Source organism: Mycteria americana, chromosome 1 (assembly GCF_035582795.1).
Source record: "Mycteria americana isolate JAX WOST 10 ecotype Jacksonville Zoo and Gardens chromosome 1, USCA_MyAme_1.0, whole genome shotgun sequence".
In the NCBI taxonomy this organism is placed as follows: Eukaryota; Metazoa; Chordata; class Aves; order Ciconiiformes; family Ciconiidae; genus Mycteria; species Mycteria americana.
The window spans coordinates 212,713,486-212,739,038 of record NC_134365.1 but is presented as its reverse complement, the minus strand read 5'-3'; the positions used below and the strand labels follow the sequence as shown (position 1 = coordinate 212,739,038).

The 25,553-nt window shown below is 39.6% G+C and overlaps 1 long non-coding RNA gene across 5 annotated transcripts in view; it reads right to left on the bottom strand.

Moving 5' to 3' along the window:
- The window catches only part of LOC142404384 (uncharacterized), a 31,071-nt gene extending 5,904 nt beyond the window's left edge, over window positions 1-25,167 (bottom strand). The window contains exons 1-4 of one of the 5 annotated variants that reach the window (XR_012773830.1): window positions 25,072-25,167; window positions 23,646-23,749; window positions 741-887; window positions 320-448 (exon numbers count right to left, since the gene is read on the bottom strand). This is a non-coding gene — a long non-coding RNA (uncharacterized LOC142404384). Of the gene's footprint in view, window positions 1-319; window positions 449-646; window positions 888-23,645; window positions 23,971-24,304; window positions 24,407-25,071 lie in introns of those variants that run through there. The other 4 variants (XR_012773832.1, XR_012773833.1, XR_012773829.1 and 1 more) reach the window with 4 other exon arrangements.
- Window positions 25,168-25,553: the final 386 nt, after the last annotated feature.

Below are 25,553 nucleotides of genomic sequence, written 5' to 3'. Positions count from 1 at the left end.
AACCAATGGCCATGTCTTTTTGCTGGATAGTATGAAGACATGTGCTAACATGTGGCTTGTTAAAATGTTAGAGAGCTGTTTGGTCTTCAGTAAATATATGGATTGCTGACTGTTAGAGGGAAAGCAGTAAAAGCACAGGGTCTGCATGTGGAATACTCTGTGCCAGGAGCTCCATAAGCCAAAACCTAGAGCTGGCTGTTGGGAGGAAGGGAGTGAGTTAATGGCTGGTTTTAATATTGTGTCCATGCTAAATACTCAGGGGCAGGCACATAAAAAGGTGGAGTATCAAAACCCACTTGCCTGAGTCTTAAAAACTTACTAAGGGAGGCCACACAAGGATGAGTTATGGAGGTTATGACTATTCTTTCCCATCATCTTCAGGAGCTGTGCCAAATTCTCCAAGGCAAAGTTCACACCATCTTGAATCGCCATCTAACTTTCATGTGGTCTATGAAGAGAAAGAAATCCATTTGAAGGGTTAGTTCATAGCAAGTTTTGTATTAGTATTCTCTCTGGAGAGGGCAAGAATGCCCTTTATCCACAGGGCAATACAAAACTCAGCAAGACTAAACTGTTAAGTTAGAAGCCCTAAAGGTAGACAGTGTGAAAGCCCCCCACATTCTAGCTTCTGGAAATACATCATTACCTTTTGATTGTCATTTCTATTGATTGCCATTGTGATATATAAACCTTCTATAATGTTAACAATAAAAGAGCAGTGGCAGAAACAAACTGTATACTTCACAGAGAGACTTCTCTGGCTCCTGGAATCTGTCATCCCCTGCTGTGTTAGGGCTTGATCCAACCCCCTTTGGAGCCAATGGACACACTCGCACTGTCTTCAACAGGCTTCAGTCAGTCTTGTGAAATCCAGCACACCTTAATATCTGTAACAATAAGTACCTATTAAAAAGGGAGGTAAAAAAGAAGCAGTTCTGGGAGAATCAGAGCTAATGAGGCTCAATGGCCCTTGAATTTGCTGTTTGTGAGTTCAGTCTGAAGCAAACCATGATTGGGGTATTTGGTAGTGTTTTCCCCTGTGTGCATCTTGTTGGGGTTTGCTAACATGTGAAACTCATGTTTCAGCCTTTCCCTTCATCCGAGCACTTAAAAGGCAAAAATGTACATGAATTTAGTTATTTTAGAGTTCTAACTCTGTGCTGCATTTGAACAACATATTGAAATGTGACTAGAGAAGGACACAGACAAAGAAAGAAAATAATAACATGATCACATGAGCCTCTTTTCTTAAGAAACTGAGCTAAAAAATTATCTCTCCCTTCCCTTGCCATGATGCGCACAATGGACTGGGTAAGAGCTGGGATAATAGAAGCTATCCAAATCAGCATGGATGTCTTTAATAGCATGCAAATGTGAGGGAGGAAACATGCTGTTTGAAATCCCACAAGGCAGGTTTGATTAATACTTTTTTCTTACCTAGCCATGCCAGTATTCTGATAAATGATATTTAAAACTAGCACCTATTTTTAAAAGATGTTCTGCTGTTGCTGTTTTGATTGCCTTTATAGGTATACCAATCTTAATGTCTCCCAGTCTTTGTGTTCTCAGTGTTTTTTCTAGATTAATATTCTTCCCTCATGGTTGCTGCAGACTTCTAGTAGTTCAAAGGTTTGAATTACACTAGGCCAGTGTAGTTCAAAACCTTCCCAGGTGTCATCTAACAATAAGTGTTTAGATTTAAACAATAAAAGCACCCCTGCAAAAAGCTCCAAAGTTCAATTGAATTTACAATAAGATGCTAATGACAATCCCATAGCAATAAATATTCATTTGCAGGTAATGTGTTAATTCAGCTATCCAGCAATGTGCAGTAATCACATAAAGGTAACACATTAAGTTAATCAGTCATTAATTTCAACCTGTTTTCAATTCATTGTCTCCCTTCAGACCAGGTCAAATGAGTGGTCATGAAATGCTATTTTATCCAAAGGAGGAAAATGGGTTTGAGTAACTAGAACTACTCTATCCCCGTTCCCCTTTTTTTCTAAGAAGCTGCAACTTTGGCGCATCCTAGAAAATCTTCTTGGCCTGAAATTACGTAAATGTAGAGGGTATTAAAAGATATCCTCTTACTGAAGTAACTGATCCAAATCACTGGGAATTTCCAAGGGATAAAAAAAGGCAAACATAAAACAGGAAAAGGTCATTCATATTCTAGAGGTGAATTTCTATGAGTCATTACCGTGGCATGATCCAGGTGTTACCTAAGGTTATAATTTTTCTGATATTTTCATATTAGTTAATCTCCCCAGCCCTAAAACAGGAATGACCCAGCAGGATCTCAAAGGACTGTCAAAGATTTCCTAAGGAAAAAAACTTACTTGATAAAATTTGATCAGGATCTGAAGACTCATACTTGGTGAGCATACGCCTTGTCTAAGCAGCAGTAAGTGCATAACTTATGTGGTTCCAAGTCTTCTTCCTAGCAGCTGACCCCCAGAGCAAAAGGGGAAAAGTCCCTTTGCCTGCTCTAGCATAATGAAAAGGACAAACATCCAGACAGCTTTCTGCTCTCAAAGGATATTATTTTGGCTGAGGGAGGTCTCATTGCTGAAAATCACTGCAAGTTCAGAGATGTGGAAGCTGGCCCAATTTCTATTATGAGTAAATTTGGCTTTTTCTGTTTCCTAGCCATTTAGCATATGTTATCTTGCACAAACTTGCTTGAGAAACATTCAGTTTGGAGCTCAGCCTCTGAAGCAGGCAGATTCCTGCTTTTTGTGACAGCAAACCAGCTGTATTCTCCTACTGGCTTCAAGTACTATATAAGGAAAAGTTGGGAATGTTTTTCATACCCTGGAAAAACTCTTCAGGCAGAAACCCTCTTCCATCTTGACTTGCCTCTTCCCTTAAATGATTCTACACCTACACCTCCTGCTAGCAAGAAACACTCTTAAGTCCTCTGCTTCTGCCTATCTAGTACCTATATGTACATTTGTATATCTTTTATAGGCTCTTATCTCTTACATACGTGGAGATCACCTCACAGTAGCAATTCTGTGTGCAGCTGTCATAGCTGTCATGAACTTGGCTTACTTGTGGAACTTACCACAATAGTACTTGATAATCATTGGTTGATACGAGAATATAAATAAATGTATTTTTATTGAGGCAAAGGTAGCTCCTACTGGCATTGCCTTGTGTGGTGCCAACATCTATGGAGCAGCTGGATCCAGCCGCTGGATAAAATTATACGTAGGAAAATAATGCCTCATTATTCTTTTCCAGTAATAAAAAATATGAATACTTAAAATCAAAAAGGACCTCTGATGGTGTGTTTCTAGAAGGTGGTGATGCAGAACCATAACTCATATGTCCTAGTGACAAGGATGCCCTTAAGGTTTACACTGAGTATTTCAAAGAGGCAGCAGTTTATACCATGATTAAAATAGTCTGTTTGCCTGGAACATCCATTTAAGCAGTACAATATCCATTTCTGTCTCTGAAAGTGATTTCTAGCATGAGTCTTTTGTAATTTCTATTAATATTGCAGAATGGGGAAGATTGATACTAATTCACTCACCAGCTCAGTTAATTTTTCTTCAAGTATGGATTCCTATTAGGAATGTGCCCATGTAATGTAATAAAACTTGCTCATACCATTTGCAATCAGGTCTCAGTGCATATATTTTCCCCAGCATCTCCCCCTTAATAATAATTGTCAGAAGAAGTGGAGGACATAAATGAATACTGGATGATTCACTGGCCTCCTGATAATTCTGTCCATTGTGATACAGGAAAGCCTGAAAGCTCAAGAAAAACAATAGTTACTGGTAAGAGAGGAGTGAATTCATCGATATTGTAGGCTCAGTTTTACTTTCTAATATGTAGAAAAGGAGAAGTAAGAAAGAAGAAGCTAAAAAGTCGCTTTTACTGCCTTGTAGATTTGCTCCTGTAAGCCCTGGCCACATGTTTCTTGCTTGCTACGCTGATCTCCATCTGTGTCCTCTGGTTGTTTACACTGTAATTTGACTTTTTCTATGATAAATAATACATATAAGAATTCAACATAACCCCTCCAAAATGTGATGCTTTTCTATTATCATGTCCCCTCTCCTGTGAAAATCATTTTTCCTGTGCTCTTCTCTGGTATTTATGGCAAAGACCATTATAAAGTCAGTGCCTACTGGTCAACTCTAAGGAGCAAAAAAGAAAACAGAGGATCATAGCGGCTCCTGTGTGATTGGCATTGGCAAACACTGAGTTTTTGCCACTTTCACATCATTTTCACATCATTTTGCCCCTTTGGATTTTTTTTAATAACCACCTTATCTCTACTGAAAGATTCATTCCAACATATTTACAGCTACAGAAGCCAAATTTTCTGGTCTGTTACTCTCATCTCTTCATTCTTTAACATTGGCAACACACTTAGATTTCCTCTGGTCTTCTGGTGACATCTCTGATTTTAATGACTTTTTGATCTATGCCAGAGAATACGCTGACTCCCAGTTTTGCATCCCATAGTGAATCCCATCAGGTCCTGCAGATGCTGATTTGATGTTTGCTTGTTCCACTAATAAGCCTTGTAGTTTGGATGTGATCCTGGCCTTCTATTCCCAGAGCAGTAGTTGCCTTCTGCTCTGTCTGATCTGTTATGCTAATGTAGCTTGTGACTAGCACAAACCAAAAGAGTGGTGATTTCCCCTTCAGGGGACATAATAGATTCATCAAGCCACTGTTCTGTGCTCAGTAGTGTCTGATACAGATACATCTGTTCAATAAATCATATATCCAGAACTATCAGTAGGACAGAGGCATTTTTCCTGGAAGCATGAGATTTAATTACCTTAGCATGTGTAATTCCAGCTTTTATTACCAGCAATAAAAAATGTATCACCTTAAAAACTGAACCTCAATGCTTGACTGTGTGACTTCCAACAAGAGCAGACTCTTTGCCTCATGAGCATTTTACTGTGATTTTGTTGAATACAGGAAAAGTACAAGAGCATCATCACAATAAAAAAAGAAATAGTTTGAAAGGACACCCCTCCTCAGCTGAGATGTGATAATAGGTCATGAGTGTGAGGCTGACCCACCACAATATACAGCAGAGAGAGATTAAACTGAACCAGTGAACGTGGAAAGGCTGATTTGCTGCTGTTATAGGCATGTGTGAGAGCCCCAGGAGGTTTTTCCTTTAGCGCTCTGCATCCCATGGCCTTTCCAGGTCAATAGAAAGCCCTGGTGGATATTCTGTCCATAAATGAATTAGCTCATAATGATATCTGCAGAGCCATGATGGCATCCAGAAACCTTCATATCCTTGTCTAATAGATTAAACCAGTTTTATTTTCCTGCTGGGAAGAGCAGAGATTCTCTTCCTGTGTCCTTGCAAGTCACGCTGTTGTCTCCATTGTAATCTTTGGCTGCCACTGCCCTCAAGACAAGGATGAAACGACTGATGGGAAAAGCACCTCACTTAGGAGATCTTTCCAAATACAGGAAATGCATGGTGTATGGTACCCACTGGGAATTAGCCATTCCCCTGTGTGGTGTAAATACAGTACATGAAATGTGGGTAGGGAGACCTGGGAGCAGCTGCCCTTGTGCAAGACAGAGGTCGTCTCCCTCAAGAACTTGGTAGAAATGAAAAGCCATGAGACCCTTCTTCCCAGAGACTGTGGCCCATGGAAGCAATCGGCTAAACAGCCTACCGGTGTGTTGCTTCTGTGGGAGGCAGTGGTGTTCCTGAGTTCCTGTAGATGCTCCAGATTCAAACCTTTCTGCATTATGGTATTTCACTGTTCAAAGTAAAGGTGGTGGTTTGGCACCCTTTTGTGCCTACATCTCTTTGGGTTTCACACCTTTGTGCTACGCTTACCAACACTGCCTTTCATTGTTGACTTCTCTCTAGCACTTCTTCTCTGGGCTAAATCATTCAATTGGTTTAATCTTTCAGTTCATGGCCTTCTAGAAGGCATAAAAATTCTTGTCTCTCCTTGTGATGTATGAGTCTCAAATAAAAAATGAATAGTAAAATAAGATGATAGACATCTATTCTTCACAGATCATTCCTCATTGTAGGCTGGATTGTAAACAGAATTGCAGGTCCATGCAAGAAATCAGGAGAACCTATAATCTCCCTTCTGTTCCTGCATGATCTATCTAGTCTTCAGTCGGATCATGGGGAAATAGACTATCCTATTTACCTGATTTCTCAACCTCTAGCACACACAGTGAGTGTATGCTTCATTCTGCCTTTTGTATTCACTGGCCAGCATAGTTTAGCTTGTGGTGCACTGCAGCATCAGCTATTCCTGCTCAAATGAGGAAAAAGGCATAAATTGGTTGTACTGGCAACATGGCTGCTCTCTAGTTTATCAAAATCTGTGTCACTTCAAAACTACCATGGTAATACATAGGACGCAGTATAAGGTATCTGCTTCTATAGTTTTCCACATTTAATGGCATATTTTTTCTCCCCCTACAAGCTTTTAAGCATATTTCTAAGAAAAGATCTTACTGAGAACCCAGTTTTCACAGATTTTCTGCAAAGAATTGACCTGCTTTCAGAATGCCCTGTTGAGATGCTGCCTCACAACTACCAAAGAATTTGTGCTTACACATTCTTCAGATAAATGCTTTAATTCCTCATAATTGTAGCAGGAAACTGATACCAAGGCTCAGATGCTAATCTGGAGTTCTGAAGCTGTTAATACTATAATTTTGTCACTATTACCTTTATCTTAATTGGTTTTGGTATATAAAAATATCATTTTTATATTTATGTTTATATTTTATTAGTCTATAAATATGTAATTATTAGTATTAATGTAAGAGAAGAAGTGGTGGTGAGGTCAACTGCTGGTCAGATAGAGATATCAGTGTAATCCATTGCATTTTTTCCTCTGAACTGCAACATGTTCCCCGTCATGACCTTGATAAACAGCTGTGACATGCTGCTGGAAAGGGAGTGCTGCATAGAGGTAGTGGTCCTTCAGTGACCCTCACCCAGAGAGATGAAGGAGGTGGAATCTCCCTTACAGCTCCAAAGGGACTCAGCAGCAATATTTCTAACTACAAAATTCAAGGTCACCACATGTGTTTTTTCATTAAAAATCAATGCTTGCCATGGAAAGCAAATACAAATATTTTTTTCTAAATATTAAAGGTTCTGTCAAAAAAAATAGTTTAGGAGGAAAATTTGTTAGACAGCGGCAGGTGTCAGTTGTCAGGTGTCAGTTGTTCTTAACAGATGTAGTATTAATTAAGTTAATTTGAATACAGGATTTGATGTTGGGGAATTGTTTGTGAGGGAGGGTTGATTATACCCTGATTCTGAACTTGGACTGCTGTGGTAAATGTGAGTGTACTCAGTCTAATTTAGTTCTGTTGCTTCTAACACTTTATCAGTTGGGGATATGTCTGCCCATTCATCGCAGGCTTTGCTAATTAGGTTGCAAGACATGTTAGGTCAGGTTCATGCTGGAGTGGATCTATAACTTCTGAATTAGAGCTGAATTATATCTGATTGGTTCAGAAAGTGAACCAAGGGATGATGGAGTTCATTTATGGTTGCCTGCAATGAATCAGGCAGACATTGTGTGAATGTCTTGTGTAAAATGGAAGATCAAAAAAGAAATTGTAAAAATATGAACATAAGCATAGGCCTGTGTAAGTAAATTTAAGACCCCCTCCTCTGACTGCCTCAAATATTTGAACAAGAGGGCATCCAGTGAAATGAAAATGAGGAACAGTCAAAGCTGATAAAATACAAAATTATCTACAATTATAATTATCTACAAAATGTACAATTAGCCTGAAGAACTCATTGCCACAGGAAATTACATATCTCCACCATAGAAAAAGGGGTGTACTAGGGTTGCAATAATATACAGAGGTATTCTAATTAATGCTAACAGTACAGCTAACATAATTAATGTCCCAGGCTACAAGACTAAAGCCAGTCACTAATACAAGCGGAATATGTTATCTAATGTGAAGCGTACTTTATTCTACAACTGCCTTAAAAATTTAATTTTTTCCAATGTATCTGCTCCTGTTATAAGACACAAGGTACTAGGAGAACCTTACACCTTATTAATAGGGCAGAAACCATGTTCATGTAAGATCTTTGAAAACTAAGAAAAAATCCACTCAAACTCATTTAATGCTTGATGGTCCCTTCTCCACTTTCAGTTAAATACCAAGAACAAAAAGATAGATTTTTTTTTTAAGATCAGTCTTCAAAGTTGCAGAACCTTGTTTGTCTTTTGAAGATTTACTTGGAGCCTTTTGGTCTTTTTCCTGTCCTTTTGTATTTATTTCTAAAGCACACAAATACAGCTTTATAAAACCACCTTTCGCTCTTCTTGATACTGCCATCAAAGGAGTTACTGAATAGCAGGGTTTTTTTTAATTAGTATTTGTAAGATATTTAATGAATAAAATGGCAGATCTACTTATTTCTCTACTTTTCAAAGAAGTTACTGAAATACAGTTTGAATATAGACCTGGAGTAGTACAGGTGTAATTTCTACCGGTGTTAATTCCTTTTAAAGTGTATTTGTCTCTTCTCTCTGCTATCTTTGTCTTCAAAAGATCTACACGATATGTGTTATCAGCCCTTAATTTAAGCATGAAATCAGTACTCACTCAAGGCACAGGAATTGGCACTTGCTGAAGGCACAGGCAAAGTAGGTAGCTGCTGATAGCAAGAGATTTTTATCATAGAATCAATCACATTATATTTTAGGTTAGAAGGGAAGGTCTTTTGTTTGGCTTTTGGGATTTCTTATGGATGTATTATTTTCTACAGACCAGCATAATTCTTGAGTGGCAGTATGGTTTTATTATAATTCATCAGCTGTAGTGCTTCAGCTTTTCTTCTAAATTATATTAATAATAACATTAATAACAATATTGACAGAGATAGGTAGAATTTATTTGTGATAAAAATAGTGTTACATACTTTCTTCAAACAATCCATGCCCTTTGGGGTATTTGGATTACTTTGGACAATTGAAAAGGTAAAGTTTATCGACTGCATTCAGAACACATTATTTGCTGAATTAATGACAAATCAGCTTTACTGGCAGATGGAAAATTTCAGAGTGAGTAAAAATGCTCACAGAAGCATGATTAAAAACTTAAGAAGGTTGTTTAATAGGGTGATTTTTTAATTCTTTGTTGTCCTCCAACAGACAAAGACAAAGTTCCTAAATACTGTATTGTTGTTTAAATTGGTTTTGAGTATAGTCAATAGCTGTTCATCTAAAATCAGGAATGGAAGAAAGAAAGGCTGAAATAAAGCAAGTGGTCTGCTCTTTGTCATCTGACTGAAGTATGTGGAAGGGGAAAAGGTATCTTTTCTTCAAAAAAGAAATTCAAAATTTAATTTTGAATTTCAAAATTTAATTCAAAATCCATCAAAATTTCGATCATTCAAAATAATTAAAAATTTAATTTTGACTTGGTTGAGACTTGGTCCATTTAAATTTTCTTCAAAAATGAAGGAACACTATTTTCTAGTAAAGAAGCACTCCGTGAGAAAATTGTTTTTATTCTAAGTCTTTTGCTGCCGGTAGTCATTTGCAATGTTTCACTGGAACATTGGCATTATGGGTGATCATGGGTGTGGAGTGGAGAAGCTAAGTAAGTCACAAGTCACATCCAGATCTCTGAAACTTGGGATCGAATTTGAACTTAGAAATTGGTGCAGAATGATGAATTAGCAATGTACTTTATTCTAGATTGATTGCTGATGCTAAGGGAAAGAACTGTGTTTTGTACCAATAGGAAATTTTTCTGATATGTGATTTTATTTTGTGATACCATGAACTGAAATAATGCAGACTGCAGGTTATAGTCGTGCCCAGCATGTGTAATAGGATGGGCCTAATATCTGATTAGCTAGGATAGGAATGAGCATATTCAACCACTACAGCAGGATTGCTTTTCTGTTGGCATGCTTTAGGAAAGTGGAAGAGAGATCACTTGTGTACTCTTTAATTTTCTTTGGAGTGATTTGGAGTGCTTGGTTACAAGATACAAACAAAATGCATTTGCAGTACATTTTAAATTATTTTTAAACAACAAAAGAAAAAATAGTGTATATAAACCTAGGAATCTATTTGGGATGTTAACACTGGATTCTGTTTTTAATTGTCAAAGAAAGGTGATACTAATAGCCTGGCATGAATTTTTTTTTTAATTCTTTCTACACATACCCAAATAGCATTCCTGAGAGCAATTCACATGTCATACCAGGAGCCGTAGAATGGACAAAATGGAATCAAAAGAACAATAATGCTTCCTGGCATAGCTATGGATTACCTAAAACAACATAAAATGAGGATTTCAGGCATGGGTGCACAATACACATTCCACCTCAGAGGTTTGGCTGTTACAATCCAGCTTAAACCAGCACATCATCACTGAAGAAAAATAACCTCCCCTTTTCATACCTCTTGCTCTGCTTTCCCATTCAGTATACAGCCCATCCTTTTATAACTTTACAATACTCCTGTGAACAATGATACTGATCATATATACTCAAGCCCTGATTCAGCAAAACACTTAAGTATATGAAGACATGATTTATCTTGTTGAGTTTAATATGATGCTTGAACCATATACTTTTCTTTTTTTCCTGAATCAAAGTCTTCCCCATGTGAGAGAAGCAGAGCTCCTCAGTAAATTGTTACAACTCTAATGGGGTAATAACCACATTTACCATAAACTGTGGATTACTATAACGTAGTTTTTAAAAAATAAATAAAATTGAAAGTGCTGAAAATTCCAGAGTCCTCCTGTCATAGGCTTGGTCCTGCAACGCTGGTTCTAACTAGAGCTGGCGGTGAAGATGTTTAACTGGGTGTCCTCCTAGCTGAGGGCCCCTAAGTTAAATGTCTTGGAGACCTAACCTAAACCAGTGGTCTCATCTTTGTGGCTGATGGAGAGAGAGAAGTATTGGGCACCTCCATGGGCATGGGGACAGGCCAAGGTGAGGCCAGGACATCAGCCTGCGGTGGGGGTCAGCATCAGGCCCAGTGAGGGGAACCAGGGTCAGACACAGCCTCGTGATTGCCAGGCAGGGCCATGGGGATGGGGACGGACCAAGGACAGGCTGGGACATCAGCCTACTCTAAAAATACTTTATGCCAATATTAATCTTGTAATTTATACTACTGCTGAGTTTCTTTTACACAAAATTCAGTCAAAATTTCTACTGATGACAACAAAAATTAAGCAATCTCGTTTTAGTTTTTCTAGTAACCGTTGCATCCGAAGCTGTGGCAGACTGCAGTGAGGACAGTTATTGTCAAGGCCTTGAGGCACTGAGAGATTTCCCAGCTTGACCTCGGACCTGCCCCATGCCCACGTACTCGCCTGATGCTGTGGGCTGGGGCTGCCTCCAGCCCCCCCCGATCCCTGTCTGGGGCGGCGGGATAGGCCTGGCTGCGAGGCTCTGCCCTGCCAGCCATCACGGGAAGCGCCCATTGCTCCTGCCCCCAGGGAGGTGCCAGCCCCCAGGGTGCCCTGGCACATATCCTTCCACTCAGTGTGAACTACCTCCATCCGCCTGGGCTGACCTGGCTGTGTCCCACCTCTCTTGGACCTTTATGAGTGTCCTATTGCAATTCAGCAGAAGATAACTAAAAAGTTTGCTACGGTGGCACCCCGACCAACTTCCTGTACTTGGATTTTGTATCTGAATACAAGAAATTCTTGGGGGAGACAGTCTTTGTGACTGCTTTGAACTGTAAGTTTTGTCATTTATAAAACGGGTGACTTTTTGAGGGGCCTTGCCTCTCCTTGGCTTGCTTTTCTCCTTGACTACACTGACAAAACAGCTAACCATTGAAATATTCTTGGCTATGAACTATGCTCTTAGAAAACACATTTGATGTTCATATATGGTCTCTTGGCTGCCTATGCTTATGCCCATCTGCTAGGATGGCATGATGCCGGCACACACAGTGGCACACCATTTTTTTTGGGCAAGGAGCACCAACCACGAATGGTTTCACACAGGCAAGCTGCCGAATGCTTCAAGCACCATCTCTTTTGGAAGAATCCTTTCTTTTGTTATAGGTTTGCCATACTGTTTCCATAGGGCTCTTTAAACCATTGGTAGCTTTGTGTCCTAATACAATACTTGACTGTGGAGGAGGAAGAACATAAGAGGCTTAAGAGCACTTGAGACTAGCAAGTATCTTTTGAAATGTTGTCTGACTTAGATGCATATGAAACACTGATTATTTGAAATAAAATCTATGGATATGTTAAACAGGAGCACTGAGTGGTTCTGGTTTTATGTATCATCTTTTTAAGTGATGAAAACAGAAATCCCAGGACTGTGTGCCACAGAAGCGCTTGCCAGCATGGGATACACGGTGTGATCAATTAATCACAAAGCTTCAGTGTTCCCACAACAGTCAATAACCAAATCAAGTAATTCTGAGCACAGAGTTGTCTCAATAAAAGTGGAGGGCACATGGGGACAGGAATGAGAGGTCAGATCATAAAGAGAGAAGAAATTTAACACAGGATTTGAATTTGAAAAGAAATCAGTCAACTGGAGAAAAATAGCAAGACTTTCCAAGGAGTGCAACTTGGGACAAAACGAGAGGTTTTCTGCAGTGATGATCAGTTACTGATGGGTGAGAATGTGATGCTGAAGGTGTAAAGAGAAGAAAACAGAATAGAATAATGCATTTAAGACTTAAATCATTTTATCACTTTAAATGCAAAAAAGCTTACTGTAAGTTGAAAAAGGGTTCATTTTACATATGTTTTCCATGATTTCTAACTGGGGAAGAATTGGAGTTTCCCCTCTGCTTCAGGAATGTTTTGCAATCTCAAGGCATATCTTGTTCTGCATTGGATGAGCGCCCCAAGCCCTAGGCTAGCTGCTGTTTGGGAGTGGTAGAGCTGTCTTTCTCATTCTTACCAGAAATTTCATCCATGCTAGTATTAGTATATTTATTCCTGAGCAAAAGTTCATGTTTTTTGAATAAGAAGCTCTTGTTCAAAATCTCTCTTGACAGAGAAAAAGTATAATTGATAAATTCTCCAAAGACAGTTAGATTTAGAGGAGTGACACAGCTGGAATCAGAGGAGTGACTTAGTCTTAGCAGTGCAGACTACCTAAGGGTAGTAACAATGTCAGTAGAGCCGCTTCAGCTGCCTTTAAAATGCACTGAGGAATTCACCTATTAGGGCTGGGGACATACCCCTCCCCAGCCTCCTCTGTGGCCCTAGACCATCCTAAAGAAAACACTTTTGATTATTTTATTATTTTCTTTTCATTTGACTCATCTCTAAGTTCCATTTTTCCCTTTTCAAAATGATAATCTAGTTTTCTTCCGCACCAAATCACTCGCCAGGTTTAGGGGTTTCTGATACATTGGAAACTTTTTGCTGAACTTGGGCTCTCAAGCCAAATTATTTCCTTCCCTCTGAAGCTCCTCAAAGCCCAGTGGCTTAGTGGTTTGCTCACTCTGCTGGGGTGTGGAAGACTTAGCTTCATGTCCTCTGCTTTACTTACCTAGACAATTCACAGTACCTTTAGCAAGAAACATCAAGGGACAGGCACTACAGAATGTGTTATTTCTTGACAAAGACAGAACTGATAGGAGACATCTGGTTTCAAATTATTCCTTCTAACTGGGCACTCACTAGACTTACAGAAATGTAGAGACCTCGAGGATTACATGGGACTTTCGATCTTCCAAATTTTGTATTTAAGTACATATGACTCAAAATAATTTAGCCATCTAATTCCAGCAACTACATTGAGGGATGGGTACCACATTACCTTTGTGGATTTGGGACATAAAGTGGTAGTTAGGTCCTCTTCCTCTTTCTAAATTTCCTTACTTACAGGATCTAACAATATCTAACTTCTACTGGCCACAACAAAGCCAGTTAGGATGCAGCTATAGAGGGAATAATGATGCCTATTATAGCTGAGATTGTGTAATAGTTTCTATTCCACAACTTTTTGGAGCTGAAATTGTCAAGGCTTTGTCCAAGAGTGGCCTTATTGCTGAAAATATACTCAATAACGGTTCAGCAATTTTACAATATGAGGAGAAAAACTACTTTGCTATTACAAAAATTAGACCTCATAACTTTTTGAACAGTTATGCAGCCAGACTATCCTGTAATAAAAGTTAGAGGTTGCATAGAAACCGCCTTCTGAGGAGAAGGGCATTTGGATTCATTTTTCTGGCCTTGTAACTTATGTAGTGATTTATACTTCTGCAATGCTAAAAACCCCACAGGTATTCAAATAATTTTGAGCCTCAACTTGAAGTAAGAGTTAAACATGTTCACTCATTACTTTTATAAGTATTTTCATTATATTTATTTAATTGGCATAACCGCAAAATGAGAAGCTGCTTCTATGCATCAAGATGAAGCATCAAACAAAATTTTTCCAAATATAATTATCTTATTCAAGGGAACTGAGAACTGAATGACTTAACATGGTGAGGGGGAAATGAGAAATTAAGTCATTAATGCTCCGGCAATAATTATGATAAAAATGCATTTTCAATACTGATTGTTGATTTAGTTGGTCACAATCATCCCTTGAATGTGCTCAGTTGCACTTTCAGACTCCAATACATATAAAAGATGGTGTTGCTTTTGTACTAAGATGAAACATGTTAGCTTTCTGCTGATAGACTTGGTATAAATTTACATAATTCCATCAAGGCGATGGAACTACGTTGAGTTAAACTTGGAAACTGGTTATATGTGAACAGCTCATGCATATACTCACACCTATACCAGCACACCACTTTTTTCTCAAAAGCTTACATCTGGCACCTTTCATGTCTACATTTACAGTGTTGTTCATAGGAAAAGGCCCATGCATTAGACCGGGCTCTTTGAGAGGCATTCAAAGGTATTTCTGAGATGTGGAGAGATTGTTGAGTGGACAGAGTGAGAACAAAGTGCTCACAATAGATTGACATGTACGCCTACAGTGCAACTCCTGGAACAAAATATATAGCTAGTGTAGGGAAATGGTGTTGTTGGGAAGACTGAGGATGATCCCAAGAAGCTTCCAAAACCTTCCATGCAGAGATTGTCTGAAAACTTTAGCACTAACCATTTGAATGCCGAATAAATGCATTATTTATTATAAATATGGAAACAGGTTACTCTAAAAGCTAATTTTTATTGTCTCAGGTCAGCAACTCATCAGCTAGATGTTGGAAAGCCTGCTGTCCAGTTATTGTTGTGAGGCATTTGCAATGTAACCCTTAAAGCTGATTGCAGGTGGTTCACAGAAGAGGTCCTGAAATAATGACTGGCTTCTGCTGAGGCCACTAGTTCCACAATCACCTTTTTGACTAAGAGAAGAAATACAGTAATTTCAGAAATACAGAAATACAGAAATACAGTAATAAAATAAAGAAAAGAAATACAGAATGACAGTAAGCATGGAATAATCTTTGCTTCCTTTGCAAGGTACTGCAGAGAAGGGTTTATGAACAGGACTATATGTAGTATTGGAAAAGTGGACACTGGTATTTCTCCTACAAAACTGTTTGTATGTCAATGTTTCAAATGTCTTCAGCATTACTGTGGATTGCTGTTCCTTGACAAGCTGCCTGTTTGCCAGGTATTAGATCACAAAGGACAAAAAAGGAAGTGATGGTTTCTGAAGAAAGTGCAATCAATCAGGGACTGTAAACCAGGGTCAAAGCCGCCCCTGCCTCTGACTCATTTTAAAGACAGATAGGAGAGGCCCTATTCCTTCAAAACGCCATTCCATCTGATGATGAAAGAATGATTTGGACCATTACCCAGGGTGCCTTTGGTTGTTTAGATTTATATTTATGCATTCTTCAACTTCATTCTCCTTTTAAGCATGGATATATCCACTGTACTGTGCTAAGGAATCATGGCAATGCATTCCAGGAGACGGGTGTTTTGAGTAGTAAATTTCCATTTAAACACACTAAACCCCAAATTTTGCATTCCCTCTTTGACTTGCAAATGCATGAAAAAGCTTTGAAATTTATCTGGAAAAGCACTCAGTGACTTTGCATTCCTAACTTGGTGAAAGGTTTGGGGTCCAAGTATTGCACAATGGCATAGAGCAAGCCAGACAGAAAGAGAAACAAGAGAGAGAGATGATAAAAATCTGTGGGAGAAATAGATAATCTGTAAGTGAGCATTTTTACAATGCAAACATAATATACTTTTCTAGATATTTAGGTAATAATTACCTCATTATCTTTCAACAATGCATTCTTTATTCCTGCTCCTTTTGGTACCTGACACTAATTTCTGTAACTACAATAACGTAGAAATTACTGTACACACATTGTTACAGCTTGAGCTTGTTTAATTAGTTGCCTGGAAAAGAAAGATAATGTCTTATTATTTGTCTGGGGATAGTCAACTTATCCTATGTTTGGAGATAATCACCTTCACTCTGGAGTGGGAAGACATCCTGCAATTACCACAGAGCTAAAAACAGTCCTTTCTTCCAGGGAAGACAGTGAGTCTTGAAGGCAATGACACCTTCCAAGCCTCGGCTATCATTAAAGTCTTTTAGACACTGTAAGACTCCATTTTTATGGAGGTTATTCTTTAACATATTTTCAGAACAGTAACAACTGCCTTCTCCATTCATTTGTTTCGTAATGCAGTCTTAAAATTCCACTTGTCTGCAGGATTCATTAGCGATGCCTTTTTTATGTACACACATGTGCAGGCTTTGTGTGTGGTCTCCTAGAATGTATAAACCTCCTTCCTATATGATTGAGAATCTGGCATGCTCAGCCCATTAACTTGACTTCTGTACTCCTCTGCTAAAATCTTGTGCAATGTTGAAGACCCATGCACTGAGAAATACTGAGCCCGTTTCTTATCTTCTTATCTTTAAGGATAAATAACAGGTTAAAACATTACCATTTCAGCTTTCTTAACCTGTTCCCATAACTATAGGACAGTCCTGCAGAACTGGCTCTTGACTGCAAGAAATATTTTCAGCTGTAGGTCTGGACAAGACACTGAATGTGCTTCTTATTATATTTCAGTCCAACCTTGTTGAGGCTGTACAGCACTGTCTGTATCTTAGTAATGCTATAGTAGCATCTACCTACTGTAGTGGAGCTCCAGTTATTGTTAATAAAAATACATATGAATAAGCATTTCTTTTTTTTCTTAGAATGCTTAGGCCTGATTTTTCAGTCACTCTTATGTCTGTACATTTTTGTACTTTGGAGAGATCAATTGCTTTAAATAAGCTGCCCCAGCTTTTTCAGACTTGCAGTTGGAATACAGTAGCAAGTTGCACCATAATAAGCAAGGTGCTGTGGAGACACTGAGGCAAGGTTTCCAAGGTGGCACCACTCCATAGAGCAAAATGTCCATCTTGGATGTTTCCTGATGAATCTCCTCACCAACATCTGGCAGTCATTATTGGTACAAAATGGCTATTAATATAAATAGGAATCCTGTTTCTGTCAGGAGAGGAGAATGTCAAGGCCATGGTTTGTCAAGGGAATCTCAAAAAAGACATTCAGGGAATAGTTGGAAGTCCATTACTGTTAGTAATGTAGCTGAAGATCCCTCCCAGACATTTGATTCTGTGGTTCTGTCAATCAGAAAAAAATCCTTATTTCTTTCCTACTGGAATTTGTTCATTCATCAGAATTGAATTGCTTTGTGGAAACCATTTGGTTTTAAGCAGACAGGTCTTGTGAAATCCTGCCTGCTAGGCAGTTGTTGAAGCCTGTTTGGTTTTCTCTCTCATCTGGCCCTACACCAGCTGCATAATGAGCTGCTGGAAAATCTGTTTCCAGGCTTCAAGTTTCCCAGTAAATTAAGCTCCTATTTACTATAACCTCTGGGGAATTCCACCAGGCAGACCATCCCAGAGCTGGTGCTCCATTCCCTTTCACAGTAAATTTCAAAATGCTATTTTTTTTCTGCCTTTGAAAGCAAGCTAATAATGAAGCCCTGATATTCTCTGTGAAGCAGAACTCTGTCCAGTTCAGTCTTTGCAAGCCATGGTCTATACTCTGTTTACAGTGAACATCTGAGGGCATGCTTTACCTCATGTTGTGCCCTGGCTCTGTCCAAACAAAGCCCTTTACGGTGCACCAGTTTCATCCATAACACAGGTACCACATGCGACTGTTCACAGTCCTCTTGACCCAGACCAGATTTCTTTGGTAACTGTGGGAAATTAAAACTAAAGTGCTTGCAGGTAGCGTGGATAAGGTGCAACAGACACAAGTTATAATAAGGGATATTCTCATTGGACGTTAAAAAATCCCACAAACACTTGAAACAGGTTGGCTAGAACACTCTTGGACTCTCCATCCTTAGAGATTTTCAGAGCTCACCTGGACAAGGCTCTGAGCAACCTGATTAATGAGGGCCCTGTTTTGAGCAGCGGTCAGATTGGATGACCTTCACAGGACCTTTCAGGTCTAAATTATTCCATGACTCAATGAATTAACAACTATGGGTGGAGTACAATTCTCACATGAAATCCTGAGTGCTCCATTCAGAAGGTTTAGATGCACCCAGGTGGACTAAGGAGGAAGAATGTGTCATGTTAGCACAGCATTTTCTCATCAACACTCACCAGTTATTGACTTTAGCCCTCATTATGGGCCAAAAGAGCTGCAAGATCTGCTTTCAAATTCTGTGGTTGACCCTGTATGTACCCCTTAGAAAGATATTTAATTTCCTCATAATTCAGGACAAAATGTCACTAGAGGGAAGGAGGAACCTATGGATGAATCATTGTTTGTAAAACATTCTGCACAACTAAAGAAGTATTTCAAAGCAAAATAAAGTGATAAGTTATTCTGTCAAGCTCTGTTCCACTCCATGAAAAGAGACAGGAGAATTTTTGTCTGTAAGTGGAAAGTATTACTCTTTTGCTTTGGTATGTGTATATGCAGTTCTAGTTAGATAAATAGATTATAGTTAGGGATATATTTACTCCATTTTCCAGAGTTAATATGCTTATAACTTGGATAGATCTGGCAGATTGCCACACGTTCTTTTCCTGTATGTAAAAGCCCTGATAACGATAAAGGCATACCAAATTCAAAGTATTTGTTGTTTCTAACTAGAAATCTTAATAATTGTAGTCCAGCAAGAACTACAAGCACACTAGCAGTGAATGATATTCATCTGAGATCTTGACCAAGGCACAGCAGTAGCTCATTCCACTGATTTTATTTAAGTTCTCTCCATGTAGGAGAGGTTGAACACATTAACTGGAAAATTAATGATATTTTTGAATTTCAAATTTTAATCTATGCCTGAAAACTGTACTGCAAATCTAGTAGGAAAAATGTTTATTGCTGCTGGAAATGGGCCATAGTGGGATACACTGCTACTTTCCAGTTAAAGATAAGCAATCATATTTTAGTTAATAATCCTGGGGAGTCAGCCAACCTAATCCTTTTTTATTCATAAACTTGATTCTCAGTAAGCCATATATGTTGTTATCCCAGCACTGTTGGAGGGTTTTTGGTTGTATATACAGCAAAAATTATTTAGTCTTGGGAGCAAAGGCTTCTGCATTCTAAGAATTTATATTATGTTTTGGGGCTCTGCCCAAAAGGAAAGATATCTTAGTGTTAAAATCAGCTCAAGGAATTGCAGTATAATTCTTCACTTTAACAATTGAGATAAACTATAAAGTGAAAGAGTTTAACACCTTAAGAAGTCATGGGAGAATTCTGGGTGCTACTATGAAAAGTGATGCTACATGAAGTGCCTTTATGTGGCTCTGTCTTTTTTGAAAAGGCTTCTAGCATATGCCTACTTGATTTATGGTATTTATACATGCCAAGATTGCAAGGAGCTGACTGACCTGTCTCTGGTATTGGAATCATCCTGAATATGTTTGTGCAGTAGTCCTCCTGATTTAATTGCCCTGAGGGGATATCTGGAGTAATTAATCATAATGAGTGTACTTTGATATATGCATCTTTGATACATGTTAATGTGGCTGTTTAAAACTCTGGAGAGCCAGCATATTCCAAATGTCCGCAGGAGGCAAGGTATGCATGGCAAATTCCCAAGTATAATGAAGCTAGCTGTTGGGCCGGAGGCTTAGAAAGTAGGGGAGGTTCCCAAAGACACAGTGAAAGCCTAGATTAACAAGGAAGATTCTTTGGATTTGAGAAGGGAAGAAATGCACAAGTTTCTGTGGTAGTAGTGGGCCAGCTGGACTTTAGAAGACAAGCTATGAAAGGCAGGAGAAAGAAAATCCAGATGACCTTGACCTGAGCCCAAAAGTTATATTTGATAGCAGTTATAGGTTTCATTGATTTTGGCTTGTTCTGTGGATTTATTCTAGTAAATAAAAAGAAAGTAATGTTTCAAAATGCTGTGTGGAGTCATTTCGTGTTTGTCTTGGGGTAAGGACAGAAGTGTTCTGGCAAATCTTATTAATACAGTTTAATATGTTGCTGCCCCGGGTTGCCTATCTTGTCTCTCTGCTGCTGCTTATCATCCTTGTAGCAAAGGGCAGCAGAATGCAACATGTGCCTATGTCCTCGCTGATCCAACTTACGACCCTCTGCAACTGTCCCAGGTCTCAAGTGAACAATAGAAAAGAATGTACCTACAGATTTTGAAACAGGGTTCTATTAAAAAATGAGGATCTTCTGGTATACATGGCCTGAGAAGCAGCACTCTCAGCAGTGCACATACAGAGGAGGAAGAACACTGATGATGCCAGAGCTGTGTGTACCACAAACAGGCTCATTATCCACATCTGCTTTTTGATGGGTTATATGCCCCTTCCTCCAAGCATCCTGCACTGGCCAGTGTCAGAGTCAGGATATTGGATGAGAAGGATCCAGAACAGTGAAACTAGATCACAACCAGCTTGAATATGGCTATACTCAAACATGCTCTGAGCAAAACAGTCAGACGAGCTCAAGATCTTACTAGTTAAGGTAATATAGTAAATAGCCTCTATTTAAACTGATAATTCCTCCATGCAGCTGTTACTTATAATCAACATAAAGCTTCTTGGTGGTTTGCCTGGGGAATCAGCCATATAAAAGCTGTTCTCCAGTTAGTCTTAATTATTTGCTGAATGTACGCTTTTCTGTGTGCTTCAGTCAGCTTCCAGCCAACACTTTGAGGAGCTATGAAACTGTGGAGACCAAATCCAATTCACTTGGTTGAGGTGCATCATCCCAGTGGTAAAAAGGTGGTTTTTAGGTGAGCAGGATTTGGTTCTCTGTATAATATCTGCTTCCTTCAAATAAATGCATGTGTTTATCTCAGAGCTTTTTCTCAGTATCTGTCTTTCTGGCTACTTAATTCCTCTGTTCTTTTACATGGTGCTCATCACTGCATTATGCAGGTTTGAACAGTTCATTGAGAAATTGCATCTGCAGGGTGAAGTCTTAACAATTAAAACCCCCTATATATTGTTCATTTACTAGAAACTCTTGTAAGAAATATTAGAAGAAAATGGGTCTTTTTCAAAGATATGGAAACATGTTTACTGGAGTGTACTTAAGTGACAGTAGGCAAAGCATTGCACGTGTTTTGATGTATCTTCCATTCTGTTAAAGTTTCTGCTTCTTGAATATTATGGACCTGCGAATTCCTACTAACTTCTTTGGAGATGGTTTGTACTCAGTTTTTTGCATCCTGAGAAAGCTCAGGTAGCAGTTTGAAAATGGTTGGCCTGAGTAGTCTATTGTGTCAGGCAGTCAAAGAAGGAATCATATTCCAATGTAATACTCCCTTGTATATAAGTGTCATCACAGCTACACTGAAACTGGGGGAGCTGGGGAATGGCTTCCATATTATTCAGCAGTCACCCACTCCTTACAGAGGAATTAGCACCTATCCGCCACCTTTATTAAATTAACTTCCAGTAAAGCAAACTTTTATATTCATACAAAGTTTATGGCATGAAGAGCAGCACAACTCTATAAGGAAATAGATATCTTAAGAGACACACAAACAACACTGACCAAGTCATGGCTGCTGTCACCCTGCTGAATGCAGTCATGGTTAACCCACTGCCCTAATTTTAGTGGGGCAGCTTAGACACCCAGCAGTAACATATGGTGAATGTGCCATGCTGATGGCCTCTCTCTTTCCTTCTCAGCCCCACTAGCTCCACATCTGATGAAACCAGACTATTTACCATTCCTACACATTAGATTCACTGTTTCAATATTATTTTTTAATCCTTGGTTTTATTTAAGTGCAAGCAAATTTTGTCCACGTGGGGTGGAAACAAGGTTGCTATTATTTTGAGGGAACATCGTTCTCTGCCCAATTTGATGGAAGGCAAAACTGCATTGAAAAAAACAAATTGTGTGCAGATATGTATGAGACAGTTCTGAGGTTCCATACTTTAATGTGAGGGACTCATGAGATGTATAAGAGAGGTCAGTTTTATCAGAGGCCCTGAGGGTAACATTGGAGTACCTCCTCTGGTACCTCAGGCCATCTGCTATGGCATCTAATAACCTCGTGAGAGCAATGAATAGCTGAGACTGTGATTTAGGGCTGTGGTCTGACTGCCTATTCTGGCTGCTATATGAAATGAAACTCCAATTACAGTGTCTAAATTCAGAAGAGAAATGAGCAATTCAAACCTCTGGCTATTAAGAGCTGGCGCCCTGTACTGCTCGGTAGACGGAGCAAGGTGGAGGCAATATTTAGACCACCAGCAAGAGCTGCCTAAGTTAACCATTGTGACTGTTTCTTTCCTGTGATGCTACAGGGAATTAGAGCCTAACAGTCCCAGCACAGCACAAGATCTGAATTGCTCATTTTGAACTTAGGTGCTGTGACTGTCTCTTGGTCCATCTTAAGTGTCATAACAGGCAGGCTGAATACAGCCCTCCTCCTCCCCCTACAACTCTGCTGGGATTGTGGAAGGAGGGAAGGGAGCAAGAAGAAAAGCCATCTGTGCATCCCATCAAGTGGTGAAGCAGGGGGAAAATATCCTCTGCTTTCAGCTCTGTGCAGAAGTGCTGACTGGGATAAGACTGAGAAAGAGTGATGGAGAGTGAAATTGAAAAGGAGAGACATTCATGGAAGTCAGTGGGAGTTTTGCCACCAACCATAATGGGATTATGATTTAGGCCAGTCTGTGGAGATTTTAATGAGTCAAATGAAGACAGCTAAATAGTTTAAGCGAGCTATGTGCAGACTCCTTTTTCAGTATCCAGCATGCTAAGTAAGCATACCAAATCACATCCAGTGTCCATTATCCAAACGAAATCATTATCCCCCAAAGAGCACTTCTCTCCTGGCAGGGCTATGTGACAGGCTGCTGCCCAAAGCACTCTGCAGCTCATGGCAGAGGGGACATTATGATTAGACTGATGTACAGGAACTCTTACAATTCACTCGAAAATTGGTATTAATACATATGCAAATACATTTGGATGGTGTGAAAATCAGACTGTACATTTCCAGTTTTACCACATGACACTAGATTTCCTGTTCCTTCCTCGGTGACTCAGATTTTTGAGAGTTGTGCAAGCTGGGAATGCAGGCTCTTCAGTTTATCATCGCACAGCCCTCATTGTGCTCTGTCTTGAGCACATTTACAATTGGCATAAACACATTGCCCAAACTGATAAGTAAATTTGCCCACGTGGGCCAATGCAGTACTTTGTTGGAACACTGACCTGGGCCTTGAAACAGTGCAGGCAAGTGCTGTATCCCAGCACAGATCCTCTCAGGGGGACTGTTTACTGATCCCATCATCCGTCACACTGATGAGTTGTATCACCTGGGTTAGACAGGTCAGACGGTGAGAACAGATCTCTGTTCAGTGACATGCATGAAGTCTTCAGTCCTGGGTTTTAGAAATCTTCAGTCCTCCTGACATGTTCCCAAGATCCTGCTGCAGCAACCTCCCTGTTCTAGCCACAGGTACAAGTACCTCGTCAGTTTGGCTCATTCTGGTCTCTTAATTATCTGTATTATATAACGTGCTCTTGGGTTCCCAGGGAATCCAGAAAGATCAAGGGAAAATAGGCATTGTTAAGGCAGCCTTATTAAGAACACAAAGGTCCCAGTAGTCTGAATAAGCATTATTGACCCCTAACATAGGGGCCATTACCCTAACTTACTCTAATAGTTAGAGTTTTATGTCTGAGCTTGTCAGTCTAGCTTTATAGTCAATGGAGAGAAGTAGACAATTTCAGAGAATGATTGCTTTCTTCCTAAAACCAGTTTCTAATATAAGATAGATGAATTGCCCTCCGGAGCTACCTATTTCTCTGCCTTGATTATAAAGAGAACTTGAGATACCAATCTCAGCAAATGTCTAACTTCTAAGTACCTTAATTAGGTGAGACGAGATGGGAGATGTTCAGAAGATCTCTGAGCTTGGAAGTTTCCATTTAGGAGGGCTGCCCAAACTGGAAGCATCACCGCTCAAAACTGATTGTTTTTGAAAATAGGAGCCACATGGCATTTTATCCATGAGAAACGATAACGAACAGGAATAAAAGAACAAAACTGAATAAATTCATACATGTTATAAAACTTATTTCCTCTGTCCTTGCCAGGGAAGTCTAACATTCAGGATTCTATATTTATTCTGCAAAAGCTGACGTCACAGTCCCAGGATTGACAGACTATTCCTTACCTCGCTGTAGAAAATTAGGAAATCAGCCAACTGTGTAGTGGGAAAAACAGAGATGTGCTATCAGACAAGGGTACAGAAAGCTGTCGTGGAAGGAGTGAGAGTGCACTCCACTCGTAAGAGAGAAGCAAAAATATACTTTATTGATATCGAATAGGGAGTTAACAGAGTTCAGTGTGACAATTATTTAACAAGATTCGATGGCAAGGTACACTTGATTATTTACTGCATAGAGGACAGGGTCAGACAAAACTGTCAGGGAGACCCTCCCGTTGAGTCATGAGGTTCAGAAAAGGATCCCCTTGCTTTCTCCTTCTCAAAGAGGAGTCTAGGTGCGGCTAGATCCAGTCCTAGTCCCAGACTTGGTCAACAGTTTATGTCTAAAGCATTGTATATGCGCAATCAATCCTTTATATCACTTAGCTAAGATTTCAAAGTTTAGCATGTTATTAGTCACTTACCGAGGATCTGTTGCGGCAAGGAATCTCTCAACCTCGAGGAGTAACCCTGAGAGGCGTCCCTGCTCAAGGGGAGATCCTGGCGTGTAGCCTGCTGCCATGCAGGAGAGCTCAAAGGGCTCTTGGGCTGCTCACTGTTTATGGGGGTGAGATGATTGACTCATATTTGCATACCGACCACAGATTTTAGTTTCTTTGCTGTGGTTAGGTGGGCGCATCGCACAATAGCCCTTGACTATTGTGTTGTTATCTGTCTCCTGAACCCACTTTGAGCGGATGCAGCCATCATAACCAGATGCATCCATTAGGACCACCACTTGTAGTTGTCACCTGAGCAGGGTTACAGGAGATAAAGGTCGGGGGTGGGGGAAAGCACACCCTCACACTTAGCTTTCTGCCTTCTCTACCACAGTGGCACTCTGCAGTCCTCAACATGCCTGGCATTCAGTCCTACACAACCTGCATGGCTGTTTTCCTCACTTAAA